Below are 12,751 nucleotides of genomic sequence, written 5' to 3'. Positions count from 1 at the left end.
CACATGCCTTGTGTTATGTATGGACCCAGCCCTCGGGGCCCAAAGTGTAGGCAGAAATGGATACCCACACAAGTGACAAAGTACTGGCGGGGCACTGATGGGGTAAACGTCAATGCTGCTGGGGAGGTGGGTGTCAGGGAATCTTCTGGAAATGAGGTAACGTTTGCCCTAGGTCTTAAAGGATGCATAAGATTTTCCCCATTAGACAAAGAAGGGACAGGCATTTATGGTGGAGGAATAGCATGAGCCAAGGCCCTGAGGCTGGGAAGTGCAGGAAGTATTGGGGCTCACCTGGGGTGGCTGGAACATAAGGCACTTGGGGAGAAGGGGAGAGCCCAAATCAGGCTGTGGAGAGCCTCCGATGCTGGGTGGGGGCTCCATGCCTCATATTTCCAGGGAAAGGAGGCTTTCTCTCAGAGGGCATAGCACCGTTGGAAGGGGAATTTGCTCCCTTGCAGAAGGAGGGTGGCTCCTTGGATAGGTAGCTTGGGCCGAAAGCCACTGCCAGTGTGTGCTTTCCTCTTTCTTTGTCAGCCCTGTTTGCCCACCACCAGAGTGTCCCTAGTGTCCTCAGAGGCACAGCACGCCTGCCTGCCCCGTGCCCCCTCCCCCACGATCTTCCATGTGGAGAGCGGGGGAGGTCTGCCGGGGAGACCCAGACCCATCCACAGCAGTGAAGCTCCCGGGGAGGCTGGGCCCTGGAATGCCTGGGTGGAGCAGAGCCCCCAACCCATCGGGAACACCCCGGCCTTGGTCTGGTCCACAAACGAGAAGCACATTCTTTCTGCTTTAAGCCCCAGCACATCTGGGGTTGGTTCGTTACGGCAGCTAGCCCGGGGTTGATAAATGAGGTGTTGGGAGAAGAAAGTGCAGGCAAGAAGAGAGGAGCAGAATTGACCCATGAAAGAGACTCCTTCCCTGGGGGATATGCAGTGTAGCCCCCAACACGCCAACACACAGGATACAACATACCGACCACTAGGGGGCGCTGTTGCACACGATGCATCCAAAGTCTCTGAAACTCTAAGCTTTAGGTAAAAACAACACACACACACACACACACACAGACACACACACACAGACACACACACCACCATGGAAAACTAACTCCAGTATTGCCTCTAAACTACAAGTATCTTTCAAAGAAGGTAATAGTCAGTAATGTACTGCCCTAAAACTTGAAAATAGATTATTGGGGTTTGCACATGCCGACGGACACCGTGTTGTCTCTCCTATTCGCATAAAATACGTGATTTCTTTGTTGGCGGTTGCATTCCGTCTCCAGACAAAACTCGAACGTGTCAAAGTGATCGTAGACTCTGCACCACACACGCCCCAGATAAACCACTTGTACTCAAATCGACATCTCAGTGCTGCCTCTGGGAGAACCCAGACCGAGAGCGCCCACTGTGATTGCCGTTTACACCGGACACAGAACACACACACCATCGGGGGCTTAGTTAGAACTGTGCTTCCAGGTCTGGGGCTATATGTCAACCACAGATCTTGAAAGTGCAGTGGACACCTGCGATCTTATCTACTCAAGTTTCCAGTTTTGGAAACTGCCCCTTCTCCCCAGCCTGTGCCTCCAACGTCCAACTGATGGTCTCAGTGGGAGCCGCCATGCTTGCTCAGCATCTGCCGCAGACTCAGGCCTTTGCGTGGGCCGGGGGGGGGCGTTCTGACCACAGTCGGTCCAACCAGAGACTCCAGGTTGGCTGGAGTTGAGCATGGCTCTCTGGACCACAGGGAGAGAAGCCCCGTGTGCCTCTGGCAGAGGACATCTTCTCCCGGGTGACCAGGCATGCCAGGAAGGCAGACCGATGCCTGGGTTCCTTCAAGGGCTCCAGTTCCTGGCTATGGTCCATTCTGGAGCCTACACTCGTGACTCCTGCAACCTCAGTATGCAAATCCCGTCTGCGGTTGGTTGGAACCCAGAGCCAAGGAAGTCCTACCTCACATGGAAATAGAGGCTCCCCGGTGTCCAAAAAGGCTTGTCATCAAAGTGGGACCCAATTAGGTTTATTAGCTGACACTTACTGAGTCTGGAGAGTAGAAAGCTTTACAACACCCAGAATCAGGGCAGAATGGCTTCAGCTCGACTCTGTCAACCAGAAACACAATTAATCAAAGCGCTGCATTTCCCAAGCTCCCTGTCAGCCTGACGCTTTACGGTATTGGGATATGACTTAAGAGGAAGCCGACGTTACAAAGCGAGGGGACTGGCGTGCATTAACTACAGAACGCACAAACAAGGGAGGGGACGGGTGGTCACGCTAATTGCTCCGGGCTACATGTAAGGTTCCCAGAGTGACGCTGGATCCTCTACAACCAGAGAGGGAGTCTAACGTGGGACGTTTCCTCCCTGCTCCACACGCAGCACAGCTTCCCAGGGAACAGGGCGGGGACACGGCGCCGATTCAGTACTGGGTCTGCCTGGTACCTTGCAGAGACACCACCTTGGGTCCTCATGGTCGTCTTCCTCCAAGCAAACCAACCAAGGAGCAGCCCTCGAGGGAGCAGTTTCTCTCCTGAAATGCAAATGTGGAGTCTTAAGTCTTTGAAGTCTGAGTGAGGGTGCTGGGCACAGAGGTCACGCTGAATACATACATATAAAATAAATGAATGAGTGAATGAAGTCTAGTCTTCCAAAGCTGCCTGGATTCAAGGGGAGGGGACGCAGGTCCTGTTACTCCACAGAAGGAGTGTCAAGTTAATATTTTCAAAAGAGCAGGTGGGATGCGAGATACGGCTGTGGTTACTTTTGGAAAACACAAGCTGCCTAAGACTGGAGGGCGACAGTGACACTAGGGAATCAGAGGTTTGGAAGAACCCCTGCCAATCCCACCCACGGCCCATGTTTACGGTTTACATAAGAGAGATGCAGGAGCGTGGTCCGTGGTCCGTACTCAGCTCATTCACTTACTCCCAGCGTGACCTTCGACCCGCACCTCCCTGCATCCATAACAGCTGGCTCGCGCGATGAGCGGTGGCCAGAGTGCCTGTTAGGGTCACCGCTACTAGTCATGGTTGGTCAAGTCTGTGGCGAGGCCCTTTGCACGTCTTAACCCTTTGCCGAGTGTATGGTCTGTATGTGACATGCCCTGTGCTGTCGTGAAGACTGACTCTGTCTAGCACCGAATTTGTTGGGAGGGGCGGATTCTGTGGCAGAGTATTATTTTAAAGATTTTATTTATTTATTCATGAGAAACAGAGAGAGAGAGAGAGAGAGAGAGAGAAAGGCAGAGGGAGAAGCGGACTCCCTGTGGAGCAAGGAGCCTAATGCAGGACTCCAACCCAGGACCGCGGGATCATGACCTGAGCGGAAGGCAGATGTTTCACGGACGGAGCCACCCAGGCGCCCCTCTGTGGCAGAGTATTGCCAGAGGGGGGACATGGGGAGAGTCCAATGACCCAGAGGACATTTGCTGAGAGAATGGCTTGGACCCAGGGAACCCAGGGAAAAAATGCTGGAGGGAACCCCGGGGGGGGGTGGGTCTTGGCTGGGGACCTGCTGCCCTGCGTGGGCTGTGCTGCATGCTTACAAAATCAGAGTCAGGGGGTTTGGTCTCTGGAGTTAGAGAAATTCCACGATTCTCTCCAGGTGAGCACCGTGTCTCCCACGCCAACCTCCAGTGAGTCTCTGGGTCAGGGTCAGGATGGGGCAGATTCCGTATTCCGCCTTGTAAAGGGAGGTGCCCAGTCTGGGCTCCCACCCAGAGGCTGGGTTTGGGCTGCTCTAGATTGCCCCAGGTGTGGAGGGAGTGGAGGAGGGCGCCGTGGGGTGGGGGGTCCACACCTTTCTTGGGCTGCGAAGCTCTGAATTGAGCTTTGGCCAATGTTCGGTGCCATCGTCCGTGGCAGCACACGGCGGACGTTTTGTGCCCGTGTATTTCCATCTGCGGGATCTCTCTTCCTTCCCTAACCACCTCACAGGGATATAAAATGCCTGCAAAGTACTTTTTTGTTCGTCAGACAAAAAGAAAAAAAAGGCACTACCTGAAATAGAAGATATTATTAATACTGCACGATTGTAAAAATGGTGATTAGGGAATTGAGAATTAAGGCATTATGGGACAGCCACGGCAGTGAATATTTTAGAAATAAAACATACATGATAAAAGAATTATCAGAGCTACTAATTATAGAACGGGGACTATTAAGGGAACAGAGGAAAGTCTGCGCTGAGGGGAAAATGGGAAGAAAATTGGTGAACGGAGAAAGCGGAAAATGGAGAGGAGAGAAATATTTATGTGCGTCGTCTTTTCTGTTAGCGCCATCCAAGATGTGATGTGCGGAAGGGAACGGAGTCATTTGGGGAGGGAAGGGATCATTGCTGAGTAAGAATGATTTATGTGTTTACACTGAAGTCAGTTTCACTGAGGTGTAATTTACATTTAGTGAAATTTGCCCTCGTTAGTGTGCAGTTCTATGAATTCTGACAAATAGATAATGTCATGGACCCTCCCCCTCAATGGAGATCTAGAACATTCCATCATCCCCCAAAGCTTCATCTGTACCTCCTCCTTTTTACCCCCTCCTCAATCTACCACAATCTGCCATATGTCCCCTCACATCTGGAGATGTCCTGCTCAAGGCCGGGAATGACTTCTTGATGCCCAAATCCAGGCGATGTCTTTGGGATGAGTTAGCTGTTTATTCAGCTGAGTGGGGGAGGGAAGCAGGTGTGCACAGAATGGGCACAGGTGCAGGAGGGTTGGAGAGGAGACATGAATGAATTCAGACCTCAGTGTCCTAATCCCCTTGAAGGGAGAGGCCAGGCTGCCCCATCTGAGTGATGAGTCTGGGGCTTTGGATAAGGTGTGGGGAGGGTGGGGAAAGCTGGGAAGGATCAGGAGGAAGGGGAGGGGAGGTCACACTGTGGGACACTGGAACTGGTCTCCTGTTCGGGGTCGTCGTTGAGGAGAGGGGACGGTGAAGGGAAGGAGCACAAGGTCAAGTACGCTGCAGCAGGGCTGAGTGCCTGGGACTGCTGCAGGGGGGGGGAGGGGATGGAGGCAGATGCTGTGCTGCGTCAGCTCCGCCCACAAGCTTTCTGTCACCAGGCACTTTCTTGGTACTGTGGGAAGAGCAGGAACAGGACTCCCATCTTCCCAAGCACCTGTCTACAACGTCTTTTGTTTCCTGCTCAAATTCACTTTGAGCAGACAGTCCAATTAGATTCCCTCTGCACCTGTCCTAGCATCTGGGATGGTGGACGTGTGCATCCTGCTCTGACAAGAAGACTTCTAGTGTCTTCTGTTTCCAGATCTGAGTGTGAGCTTGCACAACAAGCTCCTGAGAACACCCTTGGAGAGTCTGCCTGGTCCATGGCTCTCCCCATGTCCTTGCTCCCCTCCATGACACTGTCACACCTGTGCACGCCCACCTGGGCCCCGGTCTTCTCTTGTGTCACTGGCACACCTGTCCACCATCCATCTGTGCCCAGCCTCCTCCAGGGGCACTGCCACACCCCCTTCCAGGCAGATCTCTGCTGACATTGGCACGTTCCTCAGCTTTGGGCGCTCCCCCAGCCACCTCAGCGAGAGTCCACCAGGTGTCTGGTGGCTGGTTGGGTCGAAGATCCAAGACAGAGCTGTCTCTTCGGGCCTCATTCAAACCAGGTCAGGCCAACCTGAACCAAACGGACAAACCAAACAAAGCAACTTCCTGTAAGTCGGACTCGAGTGGCAACTCCTCCTTGCCTGCGCGTCTGGAAGGATAGAGCTGTTTTATTCAGCCATTTTCCTAATCTAGGAAAGTTCTCTACTCAGTTTAAAACAGATTGTTCAGTTGATTTGTAATTCAAAATACTAAACTCCAGGGTAGTTTCGGCAGACTCAAGAATGCCGTACCAACTGTCCAGGATGAAGGGGGATCCAGGCACTCACAGCTCTGCTCACACAGGGGAACGGGCAACCCTGCCTTTTGATTACAAACAGTTCAAACCCAATGCAAAACAACTTGAAAGAAAACAAAACGGAAAAACAAACAAAACCCCTCAACCAACCCACAGAAAACACAAAGATTAAATATCCCTCATGCAGCCTGCCAACCAGAGATAACCACTACTACTATTTTAATAGTAATCCTTTGGTTTTTAAATATATATACACCCACACATGCACTGTATGTACTTATAGGATGATTTCTGGATAATTATAAAATTATATATTTGTATAAAATGACAAAGAGCACATGCTTACCAAACTACTGGCATACTCACCAGCACATTTGGATGTGTCTTTTCCTTTCTGCAACAGATTACGAATTTCTTTTAAAAATACCTTTTCCTCAACATCAATTTCTATAGCTGTATTGTGCTAATTGTCCAGTTATTACTATTTTTTAAAGACTTTATTAATTTGACAGAGAGTGGGAGAGCGAGAGAGAGCACAAGCAGGGGGAGCAGCAGAGGCAGAGGGAGAAGCAGGCTCCCCGCTGAGCAGGGAGCCTGATGTAGGACTCGATCCCAGGACCCTGGGATCATGACCTGAGCTGAAGGCAGATGCTTAACCAACTGAGCCACCCAGGTGCCCCTGTCCAATTATTTTTTAGGGGGAAGTTTCTTGTGCCTTCTTTCTATCCTTGGGCATGTTCCCAGTTTCTGTCTTCTTTAGCTCCCTTTAGGCACCTGCCAAGGGAAGTCTTCCTGCCATTTTGCAGGAAACATGGCTAACAGAAGCTTCGTGAAGCTATGTGTTTTTTGTACCTGGAGTTAGAATTCCTCGCCAGGTCCTCTGACTTTAACCAACATTTTCTTTCACTATATCTCAGCTGCCTTTAACTCACAGACAAATTAAAATTCTCCAGAAGTTATCTCTAAGGCGATTTTCACTTCTAAAATGATCTTTTAATAACTTTGAAGAGCCTAAGCAATCTCGCCAGACTTTGATATACATTTTATATGCAAACGATGCTGGAATTCATACAGAAGCTTTATGTGTTGTCATGACTTGAATCATGGGTTCTCAAACTTCGTTCCTTGGAGCTGGGGTGCCCTGGGGCCCTCCCGGCACGGGCGGAGAGTGAGGGGGGCAGGTGGGAGTGTTTCCTGTCCTTGTCCACTTCAATCACAGCAGCTCTGACTGCCTGTGACTTTTCATATGGGGGGGAAGGTCTCTGTATCCACAGGGACATTTCCTTTGACAAAAGTATTTTGCTGCTAATAAATAAAATATAACAGAGTAAGATGTCCTTTGTGAGTTTATGAGAGGCAGAATTGAAGATCGCAGATTCTGTAATGAGATGATTAAAAAGACATGATCCTGCGGTCCAGCCACAGAGCCACACACAGCCATTCAAAGGAACAAAGCTGATAATTCGGTCCACGCACGGTTTTAGGTGGCTTAGAAGAATAATGTGTACTAAAAAGAGGAACACATACATACATAAAAATCAACCTCAGGGGGACAAGCGGAATAGAGCGTGACCCCGATGAAGAGCTGCCCATGGAGCGAAGAGGAAACAGAGAGAGCAACGTGGGGACACGGGCGTCCGCTCCAGGGGCCGCTGGCCACACATGGCTTATGAGCACGTGTCACCAAGGAGCCTCTGTGGGGACTGGAGCGTAGGGGTGGGGAGGCAGGGGTAAAGTTGGAGAGCGTGGCGCTGCTCAGAGCAGTCGGGGCCCGGTGGCCACGGTTAGGATTTTGGGCTTGGTCTTAAGAAAAGCAGAAGCCACTGACGGTTGTTAAGAGCGCGACCAGAAGGCTGGTGTGGGATCAGGATGCGAGTGCAGAGCCCAGCGCAGAGGGCCAGGAGGGAGAGGAGGAGGACAGCTCGGGCTTAGACACGGTGCGGAGGTGGAGGGAAGTCGGTGGAGTCTGGAGGTCTTTGGGAGGTGAAACTGGCAGGTCTCGGGTTGGGTTTGGTTACCCCGATTAAGGGAGAAGACCACGAAAGAGCTTTGTAGATGGAGAAACTGAGCCGAGAGCACGTTAGTTCTGATGAGCACTGGAGGAGTATGGATGATGACTCTTGCAGGGCTGCGTCCCTTTTCTAGAACCTGGTGAGAAAGGCAGGTATGGCTTCCACGTTTAGATGGTTTTATTTTTTGTCATTTTATTGAAGTATAGTTAACATACAGTGTTGTATTAGTGTCAGGCGTACAATATAGGATTCCACAATTCTATGCATCACTCGGGGCTCATCGCGGTAAGTGTGCTTTTATTCTCCTTTACCTGTTGCACCCGTCTCCCCACCTGCTGGGAACGGCCAGTTTGCTCTCTGCATTTCAGAGTCTGTTTTGTTTTTTGTTTTGTTTCGTTTTTGGTCTCTTTCTTTGTTCATTTGTTTTGTTTCTTCAGTCCCACGTATGAGTGAAATCGTATGGTATTGTCTGCCTCTGACTTATTTCCCTTAGCATTATCCCTCTAGCTCCATCCATGTTGTTGCAAATGGCAAGATCTCATTCTTTTTTATGGCTGAAGAATATTCCATTGTGTGTATACACCACGTCTTCTGTATCTATTCATCTGTCAGTGGATACGTGGCTATTACAAATAATGCTGCGACAAACATGGGGTGCATATGGCTTTTCAGATGAGTGTTTCCATCTTCTTTGGGCTGATGGTTTTGTTCGTCAGCACAAGCATGCCTAGCTGCTGCCGCAGACACTCTCCACATCGCCATGCCACCTCGATAGAGTTAACTTCTCCTTCGGGTCACAGACGGATATTGGCTGGGCTTTCTGGAGTCACTGCCAGGTTCCTTGCTGGGAGGCAGCTCTGCTGAGAGACAGGGCACCTGTCTTGGGCATGCCGAGGTGGGGCAAGGTGTTCCTTCGGTGGACACTGGGGTGGCAGATGCCAAAGATGGCCATAGTGGTATCTCTAGTTCTGTGTGTTCTTCCAGAACCTTGCCTCCATCAAGCTTCCCCTCACCTTCTGAAACTGAGCAGCCCTTCAAGACTGCCTCAAGCAACACGGTCTGCAGAAGGAATGCCATGTGGCTTCTGAAGCGAGGTCGTAAACGTATGGCGCACTTCCGCTGTGTTCTTGTGTGACACCTGCTCTCGGATGCGCCACCGTGCTGTGAGCAGGCCCAAGCAGCCACACAAAGACACACAGGGGTGCTGAGTATTGTGCTCGGGCGGCCTGGGGACGTCTGAGCCAATGGGCCAGCCACCAGATGCACAAGCCGAGACCGCCCTCGGGAGACTCCAGCCGAGGCCCCCACACCGTGGAGCCCCAGATCCTTCTGGCCCTGCTGTGCCCTGCCCAAGTCCAGACTCATAGCACCCATGCACAGAACGACACCACTGTAGCTCTCAGGTTTTGAGGGGACGGGGCTTTCTGGGATGCCCCCGCCTCTTGGTCGGCTATGAGAAGCCTCACCTCCCCGCTGCCTTCCCTGGGCGAGGGAGCCTGTGCGGGCGGCCGCTGCGAATGGCTTGGTTTGGTTAGGTTGAGCCTTATGTGGTTTTGTCCCGAGAGAGCCTTTGGAGCTGTTGCACACCCTCTAGAACTCAAACTAATTAAGGTCCAAATTAGTTACAAACAGAAGGAAACTGATCTGAAAAGCAGCATACACGGAGAGGAGCAGTGAAGTGGCAGTCAGGCCTGAGACAGAGGGCCGGGGGCTGCTCTAGCAGCGGAGGCCCTCCGTTTGGGGATGCGGCTGTTTCTGGTGAGGGCCCCTGCAGCTTCCTCAGCGTCAAGGTTCTGGAATGCTCCACCATGCCACGTGTGTGAGGTCCCTGCTCCTGCTTCTTGAGGCTGATGACCGGCCCATCTGTTAGATGGAGGGAAAGTTGGCCCAGACGAGGCCACGGATGTTACCGTTGCTGTGGCGCAGTTAGAAAAGGTCCTGAGAAGGAATGTCCCTCCTGTGTCTGCGGGGCCCCCGCAGTCTGACCCATCACACGCGTGAGCTTGTTCCACGCCGGAGGTAGGGGGCTGAACCCTGGGGGGGCGCTAGATGCCCTTGAATGGTTCGTCTGAAAATGGTTCACTGTAGGTGATGGGAATCCCACCTCCGTAAACGACCGCAGCGTCAACAAAAACAGGCACAACGTCTCCATGGAGCCGACGCTACTGTAAGCCATTGGACTGGGCGGGGGGGCCTTTGGGTCCAGAGGTGACCAGCCTGCCTCCCAATGGGTTCTGGGGGAGCCCGGATCTGAATCCAGGAGGTTTGCCCTCAGAGCCCGAGCTTTTCACCACAGAGCAGTTTGGGGGAACATTTTACACAGAGAAGGAATCTTCCTTTATACAGTGTCACCTCTTTGGATTTTTTAAAAGAAGTTTTCTAGAAAGTACTTTTCTTCTATGAGGAGAGGGCCCCATCAACACTTGTTTCCTTTTGCCATGGACTCTCCTTGTCTAAATGTTCACGGGACATGAGCAAAATTGGTCCTGTGTGAAACACTGAATCAGACTTGGGCTCTGCTGGGCAAGTGAAGATTTAAGTGAAAATAGCGCCTGGCTGGCTCCGTCAGTTGAGTGTCGGACTCTTGGTTTCGGCTCTGGTCCCGATATCAAGCCCCGCATCGGGCTTCAGGCTCCGTGATCCGTGGGGAGTCTGCTTGAGGTTCTCTCTCTCGCTCCTCTCTGTCTCTCCCCCTGCTTATGCACGTTCTCTCTCTACATAAATAAAATCTTAGAAAAATATATGTATTTCAAACATAATAATTATCCTGAGGTCACAGTTTCCAGAGTTGAAGCCGCGCTGAGGAGCTCCTGGCTACTAAGCTTTTAGAATCTTCCATCCAGAACCACAGGTCACTTTGTGTTAATTTAAAAACAATATTCTACATATTGATGGGGGTGGGGCTACACAGGGTATGCTTTTGTCCAAACTCAATGAACATTCATTTAAAATCTGTGCATGTCACTGTATGCAAATTTTACAGGAAGGACAGGAAACAGCCTTGGACGCTAAATAATGATATGCATGCCGACGTATTTAGGAAAAAGTGTATTGATGTTTGCAATTTCTTTGGAATGCATCAAAAAAAAAATAAGGGGGTTGGGTGAAGTGATGGACAGATACGTGATAAAGAAAGTGCAGCTGAGTGTTCATGCTGGAATCGAGGTGTTGGGTAGATGGGTATTCACCGTAGAATTCCTTCAACTTTGCTACTTGTCTGAAACATTTCATGATAAAATGTTGGGGGAAAGGGCCCTTGGGGCAGACCCAGTCCCAGGGGGCCCAGTACTGCAAGCCTAGTGCTGGCTGGGTTCTAGCCCCATTCCTCCCCTTGGGGGGGTGGGCTGTGCCTCAAGCCCCGGCTGGGCATTCAGGTGCCTCTCTATCCAGCCCCCCTTCATGAGAGTCCTTGGTTACCCTTTCAAATATTTTTTAACGTTGCAGACATTTTAATTTCCCAGTGAGATGAAAATTCCCAGCTTAAGGCTTTTGGTTTTCTTCTGAGAGGTTTCTCAGCCTCTGCTCGTCCCCCTGAGTCATTTCCACACCGTCTTAGCTACTGTGGCTTTAAAATAAGTCCCATAGGAGAGTCCTACCCTCCAACTTGCTCCTCCTGACTTCTCTCCCCTTCTCCAGCATTGCCCCGTCCCTTCCTGGCCCTCTGCATTTCCCTGTGAATTTCAGTAGACTTCTTTGAGAAAACCGTTGGGCAGTAGCTGCTCAAGCTGAACCTGTTTACGCTTCGAGCCCGGAAATCCCAGCGGAGGCATCTGCTCCAGTGAAATGCATAGAGAGAGGCCCCAAGCCCGAAGCTGCCTTCTGCAGGCAGGGGGACGGGTGAGTGCGTTGTGCATGGTCCCACCTCGGAAGGCTACACGGCCACAAAAACGAAGGAATCACCGCCACACGCAGACTCATCTCACAGATGGAACGTTCAGCGAAGGAAGGCAGACGGGGGAGGGTCCATCCTGTGTGACTGCTTGTATATAAAAGACAAACCAGCCCCAACTCATCTGTGCTGTTGGAGTCGAGAGAGAGGGTACCGTCTGGGGGGGGGGGCAGTTGACTAGAAGTGGGCCCAGGGGGCTTTTGGGGCTCTGGTCACATTCTTCTCCTTAATCTGAGTACGTCGCTGCGTTCAGGTTGTGAAAAGACACTGAGCTTATGCTTGTCATCTGTGCACCTCTGCACGTAGGTGATGTCTCGGCAAAAGGGTTTGAAACATGGGGGTGAGGGCAAGGTGGCAGGGCTTCACTGCTTTCCAGAGGAAGGACAGCTAGTGACCTGTCCCTCAGAAGCCTTCTGCTCAGGCAGACTGGCAGCCTTAGGCATGGCCTCGGCCTCCAAGCAGCTCCCAGCAGCCGTCCGTCGTGGACATTTTCTGGTCCACGTGGTTCCTCCATGTTCTGTCCTCTCGCCCTTCACACCCTTTTCTTCTCTCCCCTCCCCCCAGCTGGGAAGCCTTTCTGCTCTCAGAGGTGGGATGCCTTCTTACCCTATTCATCTTGCTTCTCCAACCTCATTACAAAGGAGAGAACATTCTAGGCCTCTGGGCATAGACTTTTGAAACTCAGTCTGTTCAGACTGTCCTGCTGCAGACTGGGGGGAGGGGAGGCTTATAAACAACGGACGTTATTTCTCGCCATCCTGCAGGCTGGAAGTCCGAGGTCAAGCCGCCAGCACACTTGTGCTCTGGTGAAGGCTTTCCTGGTTCATAGGCAACAGTGGTCTCGCTGTGTCCTCATAGGGTGGAGGGGGCGGGGAGCTCTGTGGGGACTCCTTTATGAGAACACAAACCCCATTTGTGAATCCCATTCTGTAAGAACTCTCCACCTTCACGCCCCAAGCACCTCCCAAGGGCCCCACCTCCTGACACCAT

The sequence above is a fragment of the Ursus maritimus genome, unplaced genomic scaffold, assembly GCF_017311325.1.
Source record: "Ursus maritimus isolate PB19 unplaced genomic scaffold, ASM1731132v1 scaffold_2, whole genome shotgun sequence".
Taxonomy (NCBI): domain Eukaryota; kingdom Metazoa; phylum Chordata; class Mammalia; order Carnivora; family Ursidae; genus Ursus; species Ursus maritimus.
This window is presented reverse-complemented; position numbering follows the sequence as displayed.